The sequence below is a fragment of the Bos javanicus genome, chromosome 2 (assembly GCF_032452875.1).
Source record: "Bos javanicus breed banteng chromosome 2, ARS-OSU_banteng_1.0, whole genome shotgun sequence".
NCBI lineage: Eukaryota > Metazoa > Chordata > Mammalia > Artiodactyla > Bovidae > Bos > Bos javanicus.
Window position 1 is genome coordinate 63,958,167 of NC_083869.1, and position 26,790 is coordinate 63,984,956.

General features: G+C 39.4%; 1 protein-coding gene across 4 annotated transcripts in view; it reads left to right on the forward strand.

Annotated features, from left to right (window-relative positions):
• Positions 1-26,790, forward strand: part of NCKAP5 (NCK associated protein 5) — a 1,114,793-nt gene that overhangs the window by 109,233 nt on the left and 978,770 nt on the right. The gene's annotated exons all lie outside the window — the stretch shown is intronic.

The following is a 26,790-nucleotide window of genomic DNA, read 5'->3' on the forward strand; positions in this document are numbered from 1 at the left end:
ATCCTCTGTGCAGTTGAATTTGCTCCTTGCCATGTCTTCTCCAAGACTTTCAAGATTAAGCAATTCTTAGCCAAGAAACAAAAGCAGGATCATCTCATTCTCCAGTGGATTTTCATGAAAACAGGTAATAAAATCAGGTACAGTTTCAAGAGAAGAAGAATCAAGCTGAGTCTATGAGGAGTCCCGCACATGAGCACATGAAGTGGCACACATATTTATGCTGTGTCCAGATCTCTTGCATCTCACTACATCACTCTGAGAACATCACTACTCTCTGAACAGCTGGATGTGTTTTATTGGAAAAATAATTTGTCTCTTTGTGTCAGTGTTTCTACTCCAATGCTTTGGCTCAATAATAAATATGTGAGACCTTTTGTTGAAAAAGGAAAGAAATATAAACACTTTTACAAAGAAATGCATTAAACTTTCACATGCATTTATGAATGGACATAAAGACATTGCAGACTTGTATGCATGGTCCTCATCTGACAGGCTCTGCAGGGAGGCTGTGACTAAGTGGTCTCCTATTTCTACCTTAGCCTGTGCCAGTGGCTTTAGCTGACCTGCTCATCTTGAGGTCCTTAAACTATGTTCACATCTCAGCGCAAAGGCTAGCTAACCCTTCACATCTTGTCAAAATTCCTTCCCTCACATCATAGGGACCCCTGTTCAGAGAGCCATCCCTGACTACCTTATCTAAATTAGCTCATGCTAGGTTCTCAAGAACTCCAATTCCTCCTATATTTTCATTCAGGGCAATTGTCATTACCTAGTTTAAATAACAAACTGGCTTATGTGTGTTTTGTCCATCACCCATGCCAGATAGCAAATTCCACAGGAGTAGCTTTTTATTAACCTTTTTTTCTAGTGCTTAAAACAGGACCTAGCATGTCAAAATGTCCAGTAATTATTGAATGAATTAATTGATTAATATTCAGTGCTGTCGATAAGAATCTTAGGTGGACATGAGATGATTTTGCAAATTCCTAGTGTTCTCTTTCTCTCAATATCAGTTATCTTCTTTTCCCACTTCTAACTGAGCATTTCCCTGACATCTCTTCTGGTTCTTTTTGGAAAATAAGCATACCTACTTTTTTTTTTAAAGGACCTCTCCTCGAGGGAAAATCACAGTTCTTCACAGAACAGATTATGAACTCAGTAAATACAAAGCAAATAGACAGTGCTTGAGTCTCTGATGACTTGGCTAAAAAGGAGCATTGCCTTGAAATTTAGCACCAGAAACTCAGTTGTTAACTGTGTCAGTGGTGTTTTCCTAGGCCTAGCAGCCTGGGTCTGACAGGTTATATCCACAGGTATTAAAAATACTGACATAAAGCTGAATGATGATGCATGAGGTGCTCTCTTTTCTCGTCCCTTCACTTGACTTTGCATTCGAACAAACCCTAAGTCTCTTGGCTCCGGACCTTGTCTTCCTTATGCTGATGGTGTAGAACATGCTCTGTGCAGTGGAGATCGTGCTTAAGTTTTAGGTGGGATCTTTTTTGCCTTTGCCCTACACCATTCTTTCTCATTCCCATCTGGCTTCAGTTGCTTCAGTTCAGGTCAGTTCAGTTCAGTCACTCAGTTGTGTCTGACTCTTTTCGACCCCATGAATCGCAGCACGCCAGGCCTCCATGTGCATCACCAACTCCCAGAGTTCACTCAAACTCATGTCCATTGAGTCAGTGATGCCCTCCAGCCATCTCATCCTCTGTCGTCCCCTTCTCCTCTGCCCCCAACCCCTCCAGGCATCAGAGTCTTTTCCAATGAGTCAACTCTTCGCATGAGGTGGCCAAAGTACTGGAGTTTCAGCTTTAGCATCAGTCCTTCCAAAGAACACCCAGGACTGATCTCCTTCAGAATGGACTGGTTGGATCTCCTTGTAGTCCAAGTCTTTTCCAACACCATGGTTCAAAAGCATCAATTCTTCAGTGCTCAGCTTTCTTCACAGTCCAACTCTCACATCCATACATGACTACTGGAAAAACCATAGCCTTGAGTAGATGGACCTTTGTTGGCAAAGTAATGTCTCTGCTTTTGAATATGCTATCTAGGTTGGTCAAAACTTTCCTTCCAAGGAATAAGCGTCTTTTAATTTCATGGCTGCAGTCACCATCTGCAGTGATTTTGGAGCCCCCGAAAATAAAGTCTGAAACTATTTCCACTGTTTCCCCATCTATTTTTCATGAAGTGATGGGGCCAGATGCCATGATCTTAGTTTTCTGAATGTTGAGCTTTAAGCCAACTTTTTCACTCTCTTCTTTCACTTTCATCAAGAGGCTTTTGAGTTCCTCTTCACTTTCTGCTATAAGGGTGGTGTCATCTGCATATCTAAGGTTATCGATATTTCTCCCAGCAATCTTGATTCCAGCTTGTGCTTCTTCCAGCCCAGTGCTTCTCATGATGTACTCTGCATATAAGTTAAATAAGCAGGGTGACAATATACAGCCTTGATGTACTCCTTTTCCTATTTGGACCCAGTGTGTTTTTTCTTGTCCAGTTCTAACTGTTGCTTCCTGACCTGCATATAGGTTTCTCAGGAGGCGGGTCGGGTTGTCTGGTATTCCCATCTCTTTCAGAATTTTCCACAGTATATTGTGATCTACACAGTCAAAGGCTTTGGCATAGTCAATAAAGCAGAAATAGATGTTTTTTCTGGAACTCTCTTACTTTTTTGATGATCCAGCGGATGTTGGCAATTTGATCTCTGGTTCCTCTGCCTTTTCTAAAACCAGCTTGAACATTTGAAATTTCATGGTTCACATATTGTTGAAGCCTGGCTTGGAGAATTTTGAGCATTACTTTACTAGTGTGTGAGATGAGTGGAATTGTGCAGTAGTTTGAGCATTCTTTGGCATTGCCTTTCTTTGGGATAGGAATGAAAACTGACCTTTTCCAGTCCTGTGGCCACTGCTGAGTTTTCCAAATTTGCTGGCATATTGAGTGCAGCACTTTTACAGCATCATCTTTCAGGATTTGAAGTCGCCCAACTGGAATTCCATCACCTCCACTAGCTTTGTTCATAGTGATGCTTTCTAAGGCCTACTTGACTTCACATTCCAGGATGTCTGGCTCTAGGTGAGTGATCACACCATCGTGATTATCTGGGTCATGAATATCTTTTTTGTACAGTTCTTCTGTGTATTTTGTACAGTTCTGTGTATTTTGTACAGTTCTTCTGTGTATTCAGTTGCTTAGAGATGCTTTTTGATTCAGACATAACCTTGGTGATTCTCTTGGACTTTTCTGCACACACCATTATTGCCATAAAACAAGTGTTAACTGCTCACTCTGCAGGCCTGAGGAATCTGGAAACGGTGTTGAGGGGGGTCACTTGTGTTGCTTTCTGGACCAGCTTGGAATCGCCTTAGAATAAGTGCTCCTTTAGGGCTCTAGAGAAACTGGCGTCATCATAACTACTCTCAGTGGCCCATTCTTGGCCTCGCTGGGGACCTGTGTCCTAGACTTCACTCAGGATGTGGGAGTAAGGGTGGTTGCAAGACCAGGGCTGCATCTAGCTCCAGGGTGTTGATCACTGATGCTGGCACAGCCAGCATGTAATGAGTCCTCCCAGCACTCATGTCATGAGTTCTCCTAACTTGGACATTTGGGAAATTATGTCAGAAATCATAAGATTGCCAAGAGGAGGTCCTTGACCCTTTATAGCACTGGTGCTCTGTCTCTGAGACCCCTGGGTCCCTGTTCTGCCAGCATCATAAGCCTATTTTCTGTCAACCTCTTCCATAGCCACCTTTGCTTAGCACACTGGAAATTCCCTGCCTAGATCTCTGTGTGTAATAGAATCCGTAGGTTAACAGAGTTGATTATCACAATTTCCACCACTCAGATTGAATCTTGGGTGTCTGGGTATTCTACCTGCTCCTGAGGCATCTTTCTGAGTTGCCCCCATAGCTCCAGTTCACATCTGAAGATTCAGCTAACCTCAGACTGTGTAGTATGATAGCATTCAGCCATGAAAAAACTCGCATAGAAGGGGAAAACTCACGCAGTTCAAGCCAGTGTTGTTTAAAGCTCAGCTGTAGTTACCTGGGAAAGTAAAAGGAAGATATTCAACTAAAGATTTTGTTTGGTTTCTTTCTTGCTACTTTAAAATTCTCTGATTCTACTTTGCTGTAGAATGACCATGTCAATGTGAGTCAGAAGTGAAGATGACTAAAAATACAGCACTACCAAAGCCTTGCTTTCATATGAGAACTTCCATGAGTCCTTCTGGATGGATGATTGTTTTTTTCCTCCCACGTCTCCCCATAAAGATCCCCTTTGTAACCCATTTTTAATTTTTTATCTCCCTGAACACAGACTAATTTCTCAGAATGTCTTTCTTTCATGTAAGATGATTTGTCCTTTGAGAGCCATTTCAGATGATCTAACCTCATATCTGCAGAAAAAGTAGACATAAACATTAGGATCCTGACTTTAGATGAGCATTATACCTATAGTTTCCATATATTATTGACTGATTTCTTGGCACATTTCACAGAAGCAGAAGTAGTAGAGGAAATATCCCATCTGATGACACTCCCAACATACAGGTGTATGTTCCTTTTCATGATGAGAGGGGTGAGAGGTAAGAGAAACACTTTACATATCTAGGTGGATAGAAAAATGTGCATTTGTTGCCCTAGGGAAATCTAACCATAAACTTGGAGTCCCCATTTCAAATGTTTAGATTTACTCACCAAGTGGACCAGGGCTTCCCAGGTGTCGCTAGTGGTAAAGAACCTGCCTGCCAGTGCAGGAGACATAAGAGACTTGGGTTCCAATTCCTTGGTTTAGGAAGATCCCATGGAGGAAGGCTTGGCAATCCACTCCAGTATTCTTGCTGGGAGAATACCATGGACAGAGGAGCCTGGTGGGCTACAATACAAAGGGTTGCAAAGAGTCGAGCACGACTGAAGTGACTTAGCTAGCACTAAGTGGTCCACATTAGGGACTTACAACCTGATTTTTGCCCACTTAATAGAGCTCTAGTCAATGTGCAGTCAACTGCTGCTTGACCATCCGGTGCTAGAAGACTTTCTTTTTCCCATGGAAGATGTTAGGGTGATTCAGGAGGTCAAAAGACCTGGGAAAACAGACCAAAAAAAAAAAATTTCTTCAAGCTAAATAAGTAAAATACTCTGTAAAAATAAGTTTAACAAATATTAGAAGATAATGTCTATTGAGTGTTTAACCCTGTGTTGTACACTTGATAGCTACATTTAAAGCTTATAACTGCATTTCTGTCTCCATTTTGGAAAATTAAAAGGAGCAACAACAATAGTTAAGGTCAGAGAAATATTAAGCAATTTACCAAAGGTCATGGATCTGGTACTTGGCAGAGTAGAGACTATGGATTTGTCTGAGCCCAGCACCTGTGCTCTTTACCCACAGGCCGTGTGGCCTCTAGTCAAAGGGTGTGCATTCTGCCATATTGAATTTGTGAGCCCTGGGGAGGAACATTCATTTGGGCACCACAGAAGATAGAAGGAAATTTTATGGTTATGGATCTTTGAGAATTAGACTGTGGGCTCCCTTGGTGCTGCTGCTGTAGCCAGGAGGTTGAGGACAGCTTTTTTATCATCCATTTAAGTAGCCATCCTAGGAGGGGCAAAGCAATGACCATGAACCTGGATGTGCTTCAGTCTGCCTCATCTTCAAATCCCTTAATACCCTTCCCAAGGGGACTGGAACTTACATATTTGGCAGGTGAATCCAGAATTCCTTCTAGCTCCTCCCCCCACTAGCCAACATCTCTATAGTTTCATACAGTATAACATTTTTGGAATTAGAGGGAATTCTTACAGGCTGTCCAGCTCTGTCTCTTACCCTCTGCCCATTTTATGGAAGAGACCTGGGGATGTTTGGGGGCATGCCCAAAAATGAGGGCATGACTAATTCCCATCAGCACCAACAAAAGCCTTAATTTTTCTAATTTCTGCTACAGTGCCCTTTTCATATCACTTTTGAGAGGCAACCTTTACAAATCCTGCCCTTTTTGTCTTGCCTTCCTGTTTAAATTTCTCATTATTTAAAAGTATCTCCTCTCTACTCTCTCTACTCCTCCTAAGTTTTCCTCATTTTTCCCTTCATTGTGTCTATGACTCTTCCTGTGCTATTTTTGAAGGCACATTAATGTTGAATAATGTCCATTCCTTCATCCAGTTTTAGTTTGTATTTTCTTTGTGGCAGGGAGGGAAGTATGAAAGAAATGTGTGCTATGAACAGCTGTTACTGAGTTCTCCAAACAGGAAAGTGCCCTGGGCTATTTATAAGCCCTGCTTTCAAAGATGCAGATCGGGGCACTGCCTTTTACCCCTGCAGTGTGCCGGGCTGTGTTTTCCAGGGTCCAGTTGATAAAAGCTGTGGTTATTGTTTCTTCAAGCGTTTGTCTTCCTCGAAGTGGGACCAAGTCAATGACTGCACTTGTGAAAAAGTGTGGGAAGACTGAATTACAGGAAACACAATGACCTATTGAATGAACTGGTGTCCATCAATGATTCTCGTGAATAGATTATGAATTGTTCTTACCAGAACCAAAATAAGTTATTCATAATGCCTGACCCTATTTAACTACATCAAGGATTGGGCTTTTTGTGTAGTTGCTGAGAGGAAAAGATATTTTTAAAAGTTCACTACTCAACCTGTTATAGAATAAAAAATTATGTTAACCTAGTGAGGTCAATTCAGCTGATTGAATCTGAGTTCTATATTAACATGTGTTGAATGCTAACCCATATGTAGTCTCTGATTCTCTGATGGTATGTTTAAAAGCATTCGAACATTAAATTACAGGTAAGCATATGAAGGATTGCCAAGAATATACCTCAGGTGACAGACAAGTGTTTATCATCATTATCACATGTTATTGCAGTTTGAGTTTCCCTTCCAAAAGAGTAAAAAAAAAAAAAAATCATGGTAATGATTCTGCTGCTTATAGCAATGACAATAATAATGAAAGATTTCAAATGAAATTAGACCAAGGACTGAGGGATCTGCCCTAAGATCTTTTTCTTGAAAAGCATCTATTCCATTCCATGTATCTTCTGTGTAATCTAGTCTATGTGTTTTCTTCCACGTCATCTGTTGTTTTTGGACTTCATCACTATTAGTGTCTATGTGGACTTCCCAAGTGGCTCTAGTGGTAAAGAACCTGCCTGCCAAAGCAGGAGATGTAAGAGACTTGAGTTTGATCCCTGGGTGGAACGATCCCTGGAGGAGCACATGGCAACCCACTCCAATATTCTTGCCTGGAGAATCCTATGGACAGAGGAGCCTGGTGGACTGTCCATAGTGTCACAAAGAGTCGGACATGACTGACGCAGCCTAGCACAGTGTCTACATAGCAGCCTTTTGACATAGAGACATATGGTGTCTCTATGTGTGTGTATGGACACATATGTCTGCACATTTGCCAATTAGCTACATAACTTGCAAGTGATTCAATCACATCTTTAGCCCATAGTTTTCTTCTTTCAGATCACCCCATTTACTGCACATAGTTGTGAGGGTATATCTTATGTGGCAGCTGACTTAAAGACATCATTGAGGTTACAAATGTGATCTGGTGTAAACTAATGTCTTGTTAATGGAATTTATTAAGTTTGGGTTAACCCTACCACCCCAGTATTTAGCAAGTAGGATACCACAGTAGATGTTTTCCATGACTGGAGATAAATTTCACCAAGCTTTCCATATGCTCTTGGGTTCCTTTACAATCATCTCATGTTTGGGAGAAGAGCCAATGTTAGTAGTTTATTTTGTGGCCATGAAACATTTTTTCTAAGTGAAGTTAATGGGCCTTAGTTTATGACTTTGACCTTGCCGTTAGTTCCTAGCCAAGGGATAATGTTGACACTGAGGTCACATCTTTTGAATTTAAAGTTTGGAGACCCTGTTGGTTTTCTTAGAAGATATTTACATAGCTACATAGCCCTGCAAGCAAAGTGTGAATACTTCCTTACAAAGTATATGTCTACAGTTATCTAGAAGCTGCCAAAATCTGGTAAGACTGATCGGTTTCATTCTCATGGGTAAATCAGTTCATTTGGAGAGTTCCTGGAATGCACAGCCATCTGCCTTTCCACACTTCAGTGATTTAAAGGGCCAGGTGTGTTGTCTAGGGTAGGAAAGATTCCAGCCTAAATAGTTCCTGTAGAGTGCCTCTCCATCTTTCTTTTCCTCCTCAGAAATAGTATCAATGTAATAACATAGTCACTGTTTGTTCATTATTTCTGTTTTCCTTATGACTATAAACTGTTTGTGGTCAGGGAGCATGTTTGTCTTATTTCCTGCTTTTACCCCGTATGTAGCCATTGAGTGGTACACTGAAGGCCTCCATGAGGGATTAAATAAGTGATGACCTGATAGACATGTACAACATCAAGCCAGAAAGGGTTTAATTCCTTCAATTTGAAGATGGAGAAATGAAAACATAAGGGTATTTATGATTAGCCTGACTTGGCTATTTTTGTTAGTGGCAATGTTGGGACTTCTATCTCGATATCCTGATTCAGTCTATGGTTCTCTTTATGGTGTCATGCTTATGTTTGGATTATAATCCATCCTTTCATATTATTTTAAGTGTAGTGTTTTGGTTCCAGGGGATACATTAGGGAGAGGTTAGGGAAAAATCATCTTTTACTGTTCATTTGGGGTGGGGACATGCCAGCTTCCTAGCTGCACCCAGTGGCCCTAGGGAAGAATTTATTCACTGTTGAGATGCGGAACACAAGATGTGAACTCTCCCTGCCTTGAAATTCCTAGAAGCAAATCACAACCACATGAATACAGGGACAACGCCAGATGGTCTGTCCTCGTCCTTTCCAGCTTTCTGACTCAATCCCAATGATTCAGCCAGGTTGGAAATAACTTCACATCTTCCCCCTCCCCTGGGGCCTGTCCCCCACAGAAGAGCTATCAGAACTACAGTAATTAAGGATCAAATTATCGTTGAAAGTCTTTATTTAAACTTTTCGAAGGGCTTTTTCAAAATGGAGGATTTGGACACAATAATGGTCCAGTGATTTCCCATCCAGGTTTTTCTTCCAAAACATAAATCCAAAGGAAATTAATAGAATAAAGTTATAATCACAGGCACCAAAATTTTAACTGCTAAGGCAATATTTAATGTTCAGTCTCGAGACTCTAGGCATGCATGGTTTTCAAACCTGGCTGAATATCAGAATCACCAGGGAAACTTGGTCCTATCTGCCAGAGATTCTGCTTCAGTAGGTTTACTGTGGGACCCTGGAATCTTCTTCTTCTTCTGTGTTTAAATTGACAGCCCCGCTGAGTGAGTTTAATGATGGGCTGCATTTGGAAGCCACTGTTCTAGAAAATCTTAAGAAACTTTCCAAATGGCAAGTTCTATTTTTAAAGCATTGTTTAAAAGCAAACCCCTTGTTCAGGATTCTATTTTAGGAGATAAAAGGCCCATTACTGTGTGGAGTATTAACGGAGTTCTCAAACAGTTATTCATCTTTGGTTAAGCGTTGGATTTTTCTTAGCATTTTTTTTCTTTTTATAAATTCAGCAGAGTGTAAAATACACCTCATCCCATCCCTGAGCAGGGGGAGGGGCATCTTGGACTCACTTGCAAGTTTCTTAGTCAGTGGATTTTTATGATCTCCTTGGCATCCGGTCAGCTAGACTTAAACTGCTCCTGTATGGAGGAGTGCTGTGAGTCCAGGAGTCTCAACTCTGTTTCAACAGTTCTTTAGTGTAGTTTATGTAATATATTAACTTATGAGTTAGACTCACACATCTGGAGAAATCATGACAATAAAAGATACAACAGATTATGAATTAACAAGTACCAGATGCACCAGAGTAATGTAGATTGTTCTATTTGCAGTTTCAGATGCAGATTTTAGAAAAATGGCCACTTTTCAGGACTATACATGTGTATTTGGAATCACTTAGTAGTTAGGTAGAAGACAGATGATAGGAAGAAAGTAGGATGATAGCTAGATAACTGAATGGATGATACATATACTTGGACTTAATAGGAATCTAGCCTGTTTATTTCAAGTGGCACTGGAAAGCTGTATGATTTAGTGGATAAAAAGAGTCCTGGGAAACCATGTATTTGAATCTTGCATCTGTTCTCCAGTTCCTTACCTGGAAAAGTAAAAAGCAATTTGTGTTTTCCTCCAAAGATTACTCTATCACAGGAGTGGTCCTTAAGTGAGAAACAACAGAAGGTAATGATTTCAGAGAATGGTGGGTGAGCTAATAGAGAAGGCATAAAATCATATGGAGTCTTAGTTTAGATGCCCAGGCAGTCATCAGGGAAATGCTGGATTTCAGCACTTCAACATGCCAGGTGTGGGCATTGGCAGAAACACCATGAATCATTTGCCAGATGACTGTACAGCTCATCCATAATGTTCGTTTTTTAAGAGCAACTTAATAATGCTGTCACATGTTTCAGAATTTCTTGCCATCATAACTACACTGATCACCAGCAAGATTTGTATGTTTGTATATATGTACAACTTTCCTTCTATTATTCAAAGGTATGATATGGGTCCACTTGAAATAAACTTATAAATATATACAAGTTATTTGGTGGTAAGGAACAGAAATGGATGCCAGCTGCAATATACAAGTGGAGCAAGAATGTTATTGGATGAGTGGAGGATAGATTGGGGCTTCCCAGGTGGTGTGGTTAAAGAATCCGCCTGCCAATGCAGGAGACATAAGGGACATCTTCCCCCTGGGTTGAGAAGATCCCCTGGAGTAGAAAATGCAATCCACTCCAGTATCCTTGCCTGGAAAATTCCATGGACAGAGGAGCATGGCAGGCTACAGACCATGCGGTTGCAAAGAGTTGGACATGACTGAGAGACTAATACACACAGAGGATAAATTAGTAACACAGTGAAAGTTGCATAATCTCGCCTTGGGAGGGATGGGCAGAGAGCAGTTTCAGCATCTCATATGAAGAACTGTCTTCACTTGGGTTTTCTCCAAGGCAGAGCATAAATAAGAACTAGTAACAGGCAGCTTATTTGGGAAGTGTTTCCAGGGAGTAGCAGTAGGGGGACAAGCAAGGGTGAGTCAGAGGAGCAGACAACCATGCAAAGGTGTGTTCATGAACTGGCCATCATTGTGAGCTACGGGTGGTCCATCTGTCTGGTGCCTTCTGAAGAGCAGTGTTGTCTACTCAAGGCGTAGAAGGTACACCAGTAGCCCTGTGTTGCCTCTGGGGGTTGACTCCCTTTCACTTCCTAGATCAGCATATCTGAGCATGCCCTTGGCAGAGGGCTCTTGCTACAGTGTTAATGAAGCTCCAGAGAAGAATAATGACAGGTCCATTCTGCAGAGGAAAGACCATGAAAGGGTGATGTTACCAAAAGATGGGGAAACAATGAGGCAAGCAAAACCAACAGACATTCCTTAATTGAAGCCTGAGGATGTTCATGTATGTGAGAGAGAGAGAGAGAGAATGAGGGGGAGAGAGAGACTTGATTTAGGATATTAGGACCTGGTAAGTAATTCATATACACCCTGGCTTTCATTCATGCTGTTCCTTCTACTTCTCCTCCATTCATCCAAATCTTAACAACCCAAGGCTCCAATCCTCCTGTATGTCTTGAGAGTATCGTATTTCTCATCATTGTATTCTTTCGTTCTTTTCTCTAAAGCCTCATCACAGTGTCTCCACCACTGAATTTAAACTTCAGTTATCCCCTAGGACTTTAATGTTTGATTCAGTTCCTTCCCATGGTAGAAATACTTGAGTTTTTACAATACCCAGAATGAAGCTAAAATTATTATTCTGCCACTAACTGGTTAATGCCATGTTCTCTTGGGCAAGTCACTCCTTGTACCTTAAGGTTAACTTATCAGTAGAGTGAGTGTGATAGTAACCACTTGGTAAGTTCATAAAGATTATATTAAAGAAAACTATTTACTTTTGCAAAGTGAATGTTAGGTGCTTAATAATTATTAGTTCCTCTGCTTTGATAACAAGGACTAGGCCTTATGCTTCTTTTGAATATTCCCTTAAAATATTAGTTCAGAATGAGTTCTTACTAGAGTTTAGAGTTATTTCTTGGTTATCCATGCAAACTCGGTTGTTGAAAGCCTTGCAACAGAGATTGCAAACTCTTGTGATCCATGGGGCAAATCTATCAATGATGAATTTGACCATTATACATTTAATAACTGAATGAAAGGCCAACAATAAAAACTCTAGGTATTTTGCTTATAGAAATATGGATTGCTCCTTTTCTTAAAATATTTGGCTTACCTTTCTGTGTGGTACAATTAACTGGACCCGGTGCCAGTGCCGCACCTTAGGAAGACATGGACTCTCCAGCTTGCTACAGTCCTCAGCACACCTTACATAATCTTATGCTAGGTCTTCGTTTTACATTTTTGGTGTCTCCCTGATCCTTCTGCATTTGTGTTTAAAACTCCAGCTTATTCATGAGGATAGAAAAAGATGAAAACTTAAAATGCAATTTAGTTGACCATGGTCAGAGTGGTGAAACCACTGTCTTATATGACTTATCTTAAATATTTGCTAGTTTGTGAGACAGTAGTACTTACTCAGATGATTTTTAGAGCATCTGTGTGAGCCCTGGTGGTTTGAAAAGTGGCCTGGCAGATTATACTTTATGGGACTGTCACCCATAATCCTGGTTTTGAGGTGACAGGACAAGTGGAATGATCATCCCATTTAATGACAAGAAACCAGCCTCTGTGGGATTATAAAAGTATCAAGGTCCTAATACTAGTAAATGGTAGAATTACTGACTCTAAATCCAGGATTGTGCTGATGCCTGGTGAAGGAAATTTTAAAGAAAGCAAAGGTCATTGACCTCAAGGAGTTCATTATCAAATGATATTTCTAGAAAACTGCAAAGAAATGTGTCAGGAATATTTATTGGAAATACATATAATGGTACAAAATGAGCTACTGGTACGAACAAACTGCAGAGGACTTGCTGGCATGATTAGGGTCAAGTGATTCATGATTCATCGTGATAGACAAGAAAGAAAAAGTTTGAAGCCACATCCTAAAGATTTGGTTCTTTTTGCACAGGCTTAACTTTTCCCTTTATGTTTTAAAGTTATAATGTAGATCCATGTGAAACTGAGTAATAGGAGAGTGTCTATGGGAAAACACTGTCATGTCATTAAAAACTCAGTATTTAATTGGAGAATGTATAAAAGCACCAACAGCAACTTGGTCTTCCTGAAATAGATAGAATAGAATGTCTAAACTGAAATAAAAATAAATCATCAAGAAGATTTTATCAAAGGGAGAAGGTACAGCTCTCCAATTGCGTGCTAAGAGCAATAGCCAGAGCTCCTTGACCTTGAGATTATAACAGGAGCAGTCACCTAGTCAGGCTGCTGGGTCAGGACACCTGGGCTCACGGCCAATGTTCCTCTCTCTTTTCCTCTTCTGAGGAAGTAAAATTAGGGTCATACTGCTCAACAGCTTTGGGAAAAAAAATATACAGAGTAGTTAAAATTAACCTTAAATTTTCTCCATAAGGGAGAAATCATGATTAAAAACATGCTTCAGGAGCATATTGAAACTGACCAATAGAAAAAGAGAAGAGAAAGGAAAACAGGTTGTACAGAGCAAGACTGGGTAGCTTCTTTTGTGGTTGTGGCAATTTCAAATAGGGAACCATGATATGAATTCCAATTCCATGTCTAGCTCATGATGGGAAGGTGTTCAGAAAGAGAAGAGGTAATTGTAACATCCTCAGCCACTACCTTTTTTCTTTAAGCACTTAATAGTGGAGGATCTGGGAAATCAGATGTATTTTCCTAAAGAAAATCTTCATCCATAATGTAAAAATCAATGTGCTATATATGAGCATGAAGGATAGTCAATGTGAATGGGAAAAGGTGAACTAAAGATGGATGACCCTATCTAAACACTTTAAAATATAATTTTACCTGGTAATTTATTTTTTCTTCTTTTATATTGATTAATATAATTGGCTCTAGGGGAAGAATGTATGAAGAGTAAGCTAAAACAGTAGAGATTAACTCCTCTATTAAAATGTAAAGGCACAGAAGGCAGGATATAGGGCTATCATATGTTGCTTGATTACTTGATAAGTGTTCTGGAAACTGAAGGATGCTGTCAGCAGAATCAGAAGTTTTAATTATGCAGGTGTGAAACTTTCCAGTGTGAGGGCAGCCTGATTAGAATGGATGGACCTTGGCTAATAAAAGCCTTACAGGTTATGAAGTTACACTTTATAATTAAAGAAAATCACTGTTATCTTAAAGTGTTTTTTATTTCTCCATGGTTTAACGCTTGGTCAAGATGAAAGAGAAACCTGACTTTGCATTCCTCTCTGCAATGAGTTTTATTTACACTGAAAGTATGAATCAAAGGGCACCATTGGCAATACCTTTTCCTTATTAGGAAAAGCCTTCAGGGCTCAAGAAACCAGTTAAATTCAATTTTAGTTTTATATTTGATGATTGTCAAGACATGCATAGGCCTAGGAAATAGACAACTCCAGAACCAAAGGATGCTAAAGAAAAAACTTTCTGGTTTGACTTCCTTTCTGTCAGGCATACTACAGAGTGGTTTTTTTTTTTTTCCTTGTTGTTTTTGTTTGGGAAAATTTTTTAAAATTATTAAATAGATAGGAGACAGCTTGCTCTTGGGTTGATGCATAAATCTTCCCGTTTCCAAACACTGTGATTAATTGCATGCTTGTGAAAGATTACCTGGAGTTATGATAAGGGAATACTGATGCCTTTAGTCATTGTCATGAATCACACCCATCATTTCCCTCTTGAAAGACACACCAAGATAATGCTGCTTGATCCAAATACATCCAGTATTTATATTAGATGACTTAGACCAACATTTTTCTGTACATCTGTTGAAAGTGTGGCTGAACTCTTGGTGTTTCATTGTGAGAAATCTAACATGTCACTGAGAAAGTCCAAAAAGGGCAGTTATGGTATGTGAAGCAAAATGCTGTTTGCCATGTCATAAAACAGTTTATATTTAGTTGTTCATTCAGTCTGTCTTGTTTATTTCTGTGTGAAGAGACAAGAGCACCTTCACACCTGTTTCTTAGGTACACTGCATTTGGAAATAAGAATAAAGTGTAAGATCTAGTTTCTGTTCTTGAGCTGCTTTGTAGTGAAGACTAATACCTGTGCAAACATTTTAATTGAAATAAATGCTTTCATATAAATTTTAACCAAGTGTCATAAGATCAGAAAGGACAGCATCACTAAGGCTGTATGTGGCGTCCATGTGTGTGCTGTGTGCACATTGAAAGTATGGTTGTGGGTAGCATGCATACTAGGGAAGCTGCATTGACGAACTGGCATTGATCTTCCCTTTGAGAAGAACATGTTACAACTCTGTGTTGCAAACTTATGGGCCTTGGGCTGAGTTTAGCCATCATATGGTTTCATTGTTGAAAATTTTTAGAATCCATTGCATATATCTAAGTATCTGGAGATTTTGCTTAGAAATCTGGATTTCTGGCTTCTTTTGAAAAACATCAGAAGTCATAACAATAGTATCCTGAGGATAATAACAGTGAAGAGCTGCCGAGAGACTGAACCTTTAAATAGAACTCTCTTCATGTTGTCATTCTCTTGTTTCATGCATTCTTTTTTTTGTTTGTTTGTTTCATGCATTCTTGACTTCCTACTTGGTCTACATGCATATTTGAGTTTGTGATTTCATTTAGTTATTTGCCAATAGAAAAAGAAAACTTGTGCTAACTGGGTTCAAGGTGGTGGAATACAAGAACATGCACTCATCTCCTCCTGTGAGAGCACCAAAATTGCAACTAGCTGGTGAACAACCATTGACAGGAGTATGCGAGACACCACCAAAAAAAGATACCCCACACCTAAAAATAAAGAAGAAGCTGCAACAGGATGGTTAGGAAGGGCACAATCACAACAAAATCAAATCCCTTACCTGTTGGGTGGGAGACCTCCAAACTGGAGAATAATAATACCAAAGAAGTTCTCCCACTTGTGAAGGTTCTGAGCCCCACACCAGGCTTCCCAGCCTTGGGATCCAAAAAAGGGCCTGGGAATTCCCAGGGAATCTTACTTTGAAAACCAGTGGCATTTGATTGCAGGACTTCCACAGTACTGGGAGAAACACTCTTGGAGGGCACAAACAAAATCTTGTGTGCACCAGAACCCAGGGGAAAGGAGCAGTGACTTCACAGGAGAGTGAACCAGACCTACTTGGTAGTGTTGGAGGTTCTCTTTCAGAAGCGTGGGTCAGCAGTGGCTCTCCATGGGGATAGGAGCACTGGCAGCAGCAATCCTGGGAGGTGGCCCTTGGTGTAAGCCCTCTTGGAGGTTGCCATTAGCCCTACCATAGACTCCAGAGTTAGGTTGCTTCAGGTCAAATAACCAACAGGGAAGGAGCATAGCCCTACCCATCACCAGACAATCAGATTACAGTCTTACTGAGCATGGACCTGCCCACCAGAGACAGTGCCACTTTTGCCCACTGCCAGTCCCTCCCATCAGGAAGCTTGTGTAAGCCTCTTAGCCTCATCCACCAGAGGGCAGGTAGAAGAAGCAAGAGGAACTACAATCCCATGGCCTCCAGAACTGAAAACCAGAATCATAGAAAGTTACTCAAAATGAAAAGGCAGAGGATTATATCCCAGTTGAAGGAACAAGATAAAACCCCAGGAAAACAGCTAAATGAAGTGGAGATAGGCAACCTTTCAGAAACAGAATTAAGAATAATGATAGGAAGATGATCCAGGATCTCAGAAAAAGAATAGAGAAGATGCACAAAATGTTTACCAAAGACCTAGAAGAACCAAAGAACAAATAAACAGAGATGAACAGTATACTTAAAGGAATCAATAGAGGAATAACTGAGGCAGAGGAATGGATAAGTGACCTGGAATACAAAATGGTAGAAATCACTGCCAAAACAAAATATAGGCAAAAAGGATGAAAAGAAAAGAAGACAGCCTAAGAGACCTCATCCCAGCTGGCACAGTGGTAAAGAATCTCCCTGTCAGTGCAAGCGATGCAGGTTTGACTCCTGGGTTGGGAAGATCCCCTAGAGGAGGCATGGCAACCTACTCCAGTATTCTTGCCTGGACAGTCCCATGGACAGAGGAGCCTGGCAGAGTGCAGTCCATAGTGTCGCAAAGAGCCAGACATGACTGAAGTGACTTAGTGTGCACACACACAGGAGACCTCTGGGACAACATTAAACACAATATAGGGGTCCCAGAAGGAAAAGAGAGAGAGAAAGGACCCCAAAAATTATTTGAAGAGATAATACTGAAAACTTGCCTAAACTGGGAAAGGAAATAGTCAGCCAAATCAAGGAAGCACAGAGAGTCCCAGGCAGGATAAACTCAAGGAGGAACACACTGAGACACATAGTAATCAAACCGACAAAAATTAAAGACAAAGATAAAATATGAAAAGTAACAAGGGAAAACAACAAATAACATACAGGAATTCCCTTAAGGTCATCAGCTGGTTTCTCAACAGAAAAATAAGGCTTGGATACAAGGGCTACTCTGGCATCCATATACAAGGAGGGGCAATTCTGAAAGCAGTTAGGAGATGAGCATAGTTGGTAATTTTAGCAGGCAGGAAAGTCATTTTCACTGGTCAGCTCTACAAAGTAAAGCTGGATGAGTAAACTGAGTCCAAATTTTAAAATGTACACAATTAGATTGTCAGTTATTAGATTATCAATATTTTTTTACAGACTAGCAGATTTCAATGAGTCGTCCCCAGACTAGCAGCTTTGGCATCCCCTAGGAACTTCTTAAAAACACAGATTCTCTGGCCTGACCCCAGATCTACTAAAGCAAAAATTCTGGAGGGTGGGACCCAGAAAACTGGTTTAACAAGTCCTCCAGGTAATTCTGATACATGCTGAAGTTGGACAATGATACAACCAAGAGAAAAAACTAATAAAATACTTAATTGGACAAACTTTGCTTAAGATCAGATGGGTTACAGTGGTAAATTGTCAGCATGGAAACCAATTGCAGACAATTATTATATAAGTAAAAGATGATAAAGACCTAGAACAAAGCAGTGACCATGAGGGAGCCAGTAAGAGAAGCACTCCAAGGTGTGAAAGAGACTTCTAAGACAGTGCTAAGGAGGACTTGAGACCTATTGGATATGGAGGAGTGAGAGAGAAGAGATTCCTAGTGTAGTTGCCAACCTCAGAGATTGGATGAATCTTGGTGCCTTAACCTGGGTGTCATTACATGTCCACCTGGAAAGTAGACTAATTTCTAGAAGTTAGTGTTTACTGCTTGTGAAAATACTTGAGGTTTTGGTGGGTATATGTTTGCTGGCTAACAGACGTAGGTCTGGGGCCTTGGAGAAAGTAAGGCCTTGATTGTGAATGATTTCACCGAGAAGAGAAGAAGTGCAGAGAGAATTATTCATGAAACCCAAGAGAACCATGACTGTTGAAGAGTGGATGATGGAGGCAGAACTTATAAAAGAGATGGAGAAGGAATAATAATCAATCCTGACAAAATAACCAAAGTTTGGAAAATCTATATGTGCAAAGATATCCCTCACAGAATTGTTTAAATGGGAAAAATAAAAAGCCACATTAATGTTTGATAGCAAGATTAATTATAAGTAATCTAAAGAAAGATTACATAGGCATTAGAAATGATTATTATAAAGCCTATAGTATGGTATAAAAATGAATATTTACAACATGAAACCAAGCAAAATTTTAAAGTACACACCATTTCATGTAAATATGATTTCAGTTATGTAAAATTACATATAAAATGTTGTTTGGTGCATGAACATGGTAGCAGTAAGAGAGTGAGATGGTAAAATTATGGGTGAATTTATCTTTGCTCTCAGAATTTTTTTCTTTTTTAAATTAATTTTTAATTGAAGGATAATTGCTTTACAGTTTTCATTGATTTCTATGCATAGGTTTACCCATGTCCCCTCCCACTTGAATATCCCTCCCACCTGTCTCCCCATCCCACCCCATTAGGTTGTTATTGAGCCTCAGTTTGAGTTCCCTGAGTCATACAGCAAATTCCCATTGGTTATCTATTTCACATAAGGAAATGTATGTTTCCATGTTAGTCTTTACATACCTCCCACCCTCTCCTTTTCCCCCAGCCCCAGCCATGTCCATAAGTTTGTTCTCAATGTCTGTGTCTCCATGCTGCTCTGCAAATAGGTTCATCAGTACTGTCTTTCTAGATTTCACACACATATATATATATATATATATATATATATATATATATATATATATATCAGTATACAATAATTGTTTTCTTCTTTCTGACTTACTTTTTTTTATCTATTTTTTTATTTTTTATTTTTTAACTTTACAATATTGTATTGGTTTTGCCATATATCAACATGAATCCACCACAGGTATACACATGTTCCCCATCCTGAACCCTCCTCCCTCCTCCCTTCCCGTACCATCCCTCTGGGTCGTCCCAGTGCACCAGCCCCAAGCATCCAGTATCGTGCATCGAACCTGGACTGGCGACTCGTTTCATATATGATATTATACATGTTTCAATGCCATTCTCCCAAATCATCCCACCCTCTCCCTCTCCCACAGGGTCCAAAGGACTGTTCTACACATCAGTGTCTCTTTTGCTGTCTCCTATACAGGGTTATTGTTACCATCTTTCTAAATTCCATATATATATGCGTTAGTGTACTGTATTGGTGTTTTGTTTTCTGGCTTATTTCACTCTGTATAATAGGCCCCAGTTTCATCCACCTCATTAGAACTGATTCAAATGTATTCTTTTTAATGGCTGAGTAATATGCCATTGTGTATACGTACCACAGCTTTCTTATCCATTCATCTGCTGATGGACATCTAGGTTGCTTCCGTGTCCTGGATATTATAAACAGTGCTGCAATGAACATTGGGGTACACGTGTCTCTTTCAATTCTGGTTTCCTCAGTGTGTATGCCTAGCGGTGACTTACTTTATTCTGTATAATAGGCTCTAGGTTCATCTGCCTCATTAAGACTGACTCAAATGTGTCCCTTTTTATGGCTGATTAATATTCCATTGTATATATGTATGACAACTTCTTTATCTATTCATCTGTTGATGGACATCTAGGTTGCTTCCATGTCCTAACTATTGTAACTAGATCTGTAATGAATATTGGGTTAAATGTGTCTTTTTCAATTTTGGTTTCCTCAGGGTATATGCCTAGTAGTGGGATTGCTGGGTCATATGGTGGTTTTATTCCTAGTGTTTTAAGGAATCTCCGTACTGTCTTCCATAGTGGCTGTATCAATTTGCATTCCCACCAACAGCACAAAAGGGTTCCCTTTTCTCCACAACCTTTCCAACATTTATTTTTTGTAGATTTTTTGACGATGGCCATTTGGACCCGTGTAAGGTGATATCTCGTTGTTGTTTTGATTTTCATTTCTCTAATAATGAGCAATGCTGAGCATCTTTTTATGTGTTTATTAGCCATCTGTATATCTTCTTTGGAGAAATGTCTGTTTAGATCTTTTGCCCATTTTTTGATTAGGTTGTTTGTTTTTCTGGTATTGTACGAGCTGCTTGTATATTTTTTAATTAATCCTTGACAGTTATTTTATTTGCTATTATTTTTCCTATTCTGAGGTTGTCTTAAAATACCTAGGAATAAGCCTACCCAAGGAGACAAAACAGCAATATACAGAAAAGACACTGATGAAAGAAATCAGAGACAACATAAGCAGATAGGGACATATTCCATGTTCCTGGGTTTGAAAAATCAATATTGTGAAAATGACTATACTACCAAATGTAATCTACAGATTCAATGTAATACCTATAAAATTACCAATGACATTTTTCACAAAACTAGAACAAAAAAGTCTTCATATGGAAACACAAAAGACTTGAATAGCCAAAGCAATCTTGCGAAAGTAGAATGGAGCTGGAGGAACCAACCTTTGTAACTTCAGACTATACTACAAAGCTGTAGTCATCAAGACAGTATGGTACTGGCACAAAAAAACAGAAATGTAGACCAATGGAACAAGATTGAAAGCCCAGAGATACACCCACGCACCTATGGATACCTTATTTTTGACAAAAGAGGCAAGAATATGCAATCATCAGGCAAAGATAAGTGCTTATTGAAGCAGCACTTCAATTATTGCTGCTGGAAAAGCTGGACAACTGCATGTAAAAGAATGAAATTAGAACACTTTCTAGCACCATATACAAAGATAAACTAAAAATGAATTAAAAGCTTAAATGTAAGACCAGAAATTATAAAACTCCTAGAGGAAAACATAGAACACTCTATGACATAAATCACAGCAAGATCCTCTATGACCCACCTCCTAAAGTAATGAAAATAAAAACAAAAATAAACAAGTGGGACCAATCAAACCTAAAAGCTTTTGGACAGCAGAATTTTTTTTTTTTTTTAATGTTGTTTTGTTACAGTTGGGCTTCCTTGGTGGCTCAGTGGTAAAGAATCTGCCTGCCAATGCAGAAGATGTGGATTTGACCCCTATGTTGGGAAGATTCCCTGGAGAAGGAAATAGCGACCCACTCCAATATTCTTGTCTGGGAAGTCCCATGGACAGAGCAGCCTGGTGGGCTACAGCCCATGGGGTCACAAAAATGTCGGACATGACTTAGTAACTAAACAACAACAACAGCATATTATAATTACTTCTAAAAGTTTACTCAATTAAGATTATGCATAATGAACACTAAGTTGAAATAAAGAGGAAAAAATAAACAAAAATTTATTAGCAACTACTGTTTCAAACTAAAGCATAATTTATGGTATTGAAAGTTTGAGACTTAAGAAGAGTGCTTTGAAGGGGTTGTAAGCAAGGTTTGCATCATTTTCTGGGTATTGCAGAGGGAGCCCTGAGTAGGCAAGGAATAGGACATCAATGTCTATGGGCAAGGCAAGAGAAGTGTTATCTTGTCAATTGTCCCTTGGGAAAAAATTTAAAAAGGAGTTTAACCTGTGATGAAAAACATCCGTGGAAGCTATGTTTTATTTACACTTGAAACACCAGTGGTCCAGATAAAACACTGTCAGAAGGTCATCAAAGTTGCCCTCTTTCTGAATGGTTATGCCCAACAACCACAACTTTAATCTGTTCCTGCGTGGTCATTTTTCTCCTCCATCCCAGATTTTCATTTCCCCTGATTTTAGAACCTGGAAATAGTTCTATCATTAGGCGCCTTGCAAAGGCAGACAAAATTTAAAATAACGAGATAACTAGAGAGAAATGTCATTGCTTCTTCCTTGGGTTAAGGGTTGACAAGATAAAAGCTGGTCCAGTATACAAGGGTGTTCATGAAGGACACTTTATTTTTTTCATCCTTTTCTGAATGAGTACCACTGGCTAACATGCAATGCAAAGCTTGTGGGCACTTTGGTAACTATAACTATTCTAATAGTACATAAAAGCCCTTTGTCAAACAGGGAAAAGATGTGCTGAAAGTCTGAGAGATTATCATTGCAATGAATATACCTATTGAATATATAGCATAAAATAAACACTAATACAAATTATTGGTTAGAAGGGAGGTATAAGATTTTACAACTGGATTCTTAGGCAAAACTATGGTAAGATTAAATATCCTGTAAAAGAGAATCCTCAAAATCACTGTGTTATGTTGATCTTGGGAAATTTGGAGAAGGATAAGACAGAGATGGTGGTATATTTGGCTATCACTAATAGGATTCCAAAACCATGCAGTGCTATAGGCCATCTTGATGTATTGGCATGTGCCTGGAAGATACCGTGGAAGGAAACATTGAAACTGTATTGAAATCTCTAGGGAAGACAGCCCAGTTTGGGGCCAGCTTTGCCCCAAAAGTGTTGTTGGATATCCAAGCAACATGGTGAGGAAGGAATAGCCTTGGTAAGAACCAACAGACTTGAGTCTGTGTTCTAAGTCAGTGACCCCACATCTCTGTGACTCTGTTTCTTCATCAACAAAGTCTTCATCATCATAGTGCCTGCTTTTATATTAATAGTTAAGATGAAATGGAATATTGAGGAAAACTGTGTTTCAAACTACAAAGTATTATACAAAAGCTTATTCACACTTTTCAGAGTTATCTACTGTGGATTTAACTTTAGTATATTATATATGGTCTCTCAGTTTATTGTGTTTCTGTCTTTCTACTCAGAATATCTGTTTGCTGAACCTTTGAGATATCCCCAGAAACCCCAAATGTCTCATATAAATTGCCAAGGCAGCAGACAGAAGTCTGGTATGACCCAGAGCTCATTGATGAGACATTGGGAAATGCAGATTCAATAGTGCTATTTGCAATCATTCCACGTGAAGATGCTAACCTGAAATCCCCAAGCTTGGTCCAATGGGATGCTTGCTGAAATATATGGTTAATAGGAGAAAGAGATTGGATTATAAATCTTTGGAAGTAAGACTTTCTGAGATAACATCTGATGCTGGAACCTCAAGGGAACCTAAATTCTTTAATCGATTGAAAACCTGCCTTGCAAAAGCTTTTAAACATTTAAACACCATGATATAAATCAAGTCAGAAACATCCCACCAAGGAATAAAGGGGTCCTTGCCATGTAAAATATTAATTCATCCTTTCAAGGCAGAACAAACCCTTCATCTAGAGGAACATTGGCTAGGAAGTGGTGGAGGAGGCAGAAAATGTAGAGTAAACTCATTGTATTCACTTTGGATGCCCTCTTAAATGTCTCAGATCTTTGGGCTTTTACTTATACTGATAAGTGAAGATCGTTTAGTGCTTTGTTCTAGAGTATTTTGCTCAAAGTTGTTCTCATGTCTTTGATCTCATGTTGCACATTAGTTGTTCCCAACTGTTTATTAATAAATGATCTGCAATTCAACAGTTGATTTCAGCCTAGAATTTAACAGATAGGCTCCTGGAATGGCAAAGGAATATTTGCAGTGGCACTAGATTTTAAAACACAATTGCTCTACAAAAACAACTATGAATGAATCACAAAAGGGAAAACATCAACCACATGGCCATTACTTCATTTGCTACAATATACATGCATCAGGAGTAACACAAGCCAGCCTGGAAGACGACCAGAAAGGAAACTATATGATTAGCAAAGTTAAAATCTGATTTGCATCTAAAAAATTTAGGGTATGCTCATTTATGTGCAAATGTAATGGAAAAAGGCTGTAGGTAAAGTGACTAACGCCTAAACAAAATAAACACTTAATTTTCTTTTATTGTACCCTGTGACTATTAATAATATTATGGTACCAAGTCAGAAACATTAAGCCAAGCAGGGGAGCAATAAATGTTTCTAGACTGTGCACCACTGTTGATATTAGCAACTAACCACTCCAGAGTTCACATAAAATTCAGATGGGAGTACAAGGACGATATTTGATGAAGTCAGCAGTGGCAGAAACCATTCATGGTGAAACCAATAACTAGAGGGCTGGCTCAGCAGGGACAGGCCCTGGGGAAGAGATCAAGAAAGGCTTCGAGAATCATTGGTTTTGAACGTGTCTGTACCGATTGACATATGGATGTTCTTAAGTTCATAAGTTTCTTGATCTTAATCTCAACTGACAATATTATTTGAGAATTTGCAAAATTCTTTAAAAAAAATTTTTTTAAAATATATTTTAATTGGAGGTTAATTACTTTACAATATTGTATTGGTTTTGCCATACACCAACATGAATCCGCCACAGGTATACACGTGTTCCCCATCCCGAACACTCCTCCCTCCTCCCTCCCCATACCATCCCTCTGCGTTGTCCCAGAGCACCAGCCCAAGCAACCAGTATCATGCATTGAACTTGGACTGGCAATTCGTTTCATATATGATATTATACATGTTTCAATGCCATTCTCCCAATCATCCCACCCTCTCCCTCTCCCACAGAGTCCAAAAAACTGTTCTATACATCTGTGTCTCTTTTGCTGTCTTGCATACAGGGTTATCATTACCATCTTTCTAAATTCCTTATCAGTTGATCATTATCATAACTTGATGAGACGTTCCCATCCTTGTGTGCATGCTAGCGAGCTCAGTCATATCCAACTCTTTGCCACCACATGGACTATAGCCCATCAGGCTCCTCTGTTCATGGAATTTTCCAGGCAACAGTACTGGAGTGGGTTGCCATTTCCTACTCCAAGGCATATTCCTGACGCAGGGATTGAACCCACATCTCCTGCATTGGTAGGCAGATTCTTTACCACTGTACCACCTGTCTTCCCATGAGCAAGAAATCAGAGTTGTGAGTATGGTCTGTTGACAGAAAAAATTCAGGAGTAAAACTCTAAGCTTATGATTCCAGCTCTCTTGTTCTTTTGATGATATTCCTTATATAATTATATATGCATATAAGAGTTGGACATGACTGAGTGACTGATCTGATCTAATAACATATATATTTATATATATAATTTATGTAAGTGTGCATGTCATTATAATTTATGTAAGCATGTGTGTCATGTAACATGGTATTCGGGTCTTTCATCTCTGATGTGTCTTAGACAGAAAACCCCACACCCAAGAAGAAAATTAAAATGCTGGTTAAAGGGTAAAACAAACAAATAAATAAACCTCATAATTTTAAGTGTATTGCCAAGCTGAAACAAAAGCAAGGATTCCAGAGAGGCCAGAATTTAAATAGCAACAAGAATTAAGGAGGGAAGTGGGCACCAAGAAACTAAAGGGTATCTGCCAGTCCATTAACTGCCATTCTGATGGCTTCATAGCATGATGTAATGTGAAGTAAAAGCTCAGGGCCACTCAAGGTGAGACCTAAAAGGACTGTGATCTCAGAGTGGTGACAGCTGGAAATACGTCCAATGCCCTGAAAAGATCCACAGGGAAACTTGTCAGTGAGGGCTAACAGAAATTAAATCAATTTAACATTGTTTAGGATTGGTAAAGGCAAATGTATTTGCTCCCTGGAAGAATGAAACTTCAACCCAAGCCTCAAAACATTCCCATAGGAATGCAAACTAGTACAGCCACTGTGGAGAACAGTGTGGAGATTCCTTTAAAAACTGGAAATAGAACTGCCATATGACCCAGCAATCCCACTGCTGGGCACACACACCGAGGAAACCAGAATTGAAAGAGACGTGTGTACCCCAATGTTCATCACAGGACTGTTTATAATAGCTGGGACATGGAAGCAACCTAGATGTCCATCAGCAGATGAATGGATAAAGAAAGCTGTGGTACATATACACAATGGAGTATTATTCAACCATTAAAAAGAATACATTTGAATCAGTTCTAATGAGGTGGATGAAACTGGAGCCTATTATACAGAGTGAAATAAGCCAGAAAGCAAAACACCAATACAGTATACTAACACATATATATGGAATTTAGAAAGATGGTGACAATAACCCTATATGTGAGACAGCAAAAGAGACACAGATGTATAGAACAGTCTATTGGACTCGGCGGGAGAGGGCAAGGGTGGGATGATCTGGGATAATAGTATTGAAACATGTATATTATCATATGTGAAATGAATCACCAGTCCAGGTTTGATGCATGATACAGGATGCTTGGGGCTGGGGCACTTGGATGACCCAGAGGGATAGGATGGGGAGGGAGGTGGGTGGGGTGTTCAGAATGGGGAACACATGTACACCCATGGTGGATTCATGTCAATGTATGGCAAAACCACTACAATATTGTAATTAACCTCCAATTAAAATAAATTTATATTAAAAAAGAAAAATAATTCCCACAAAAGATGTTCCACAGAAGATAAACTCACAGTCACAAATCACAAAAAACAAAGGACAATATGACATG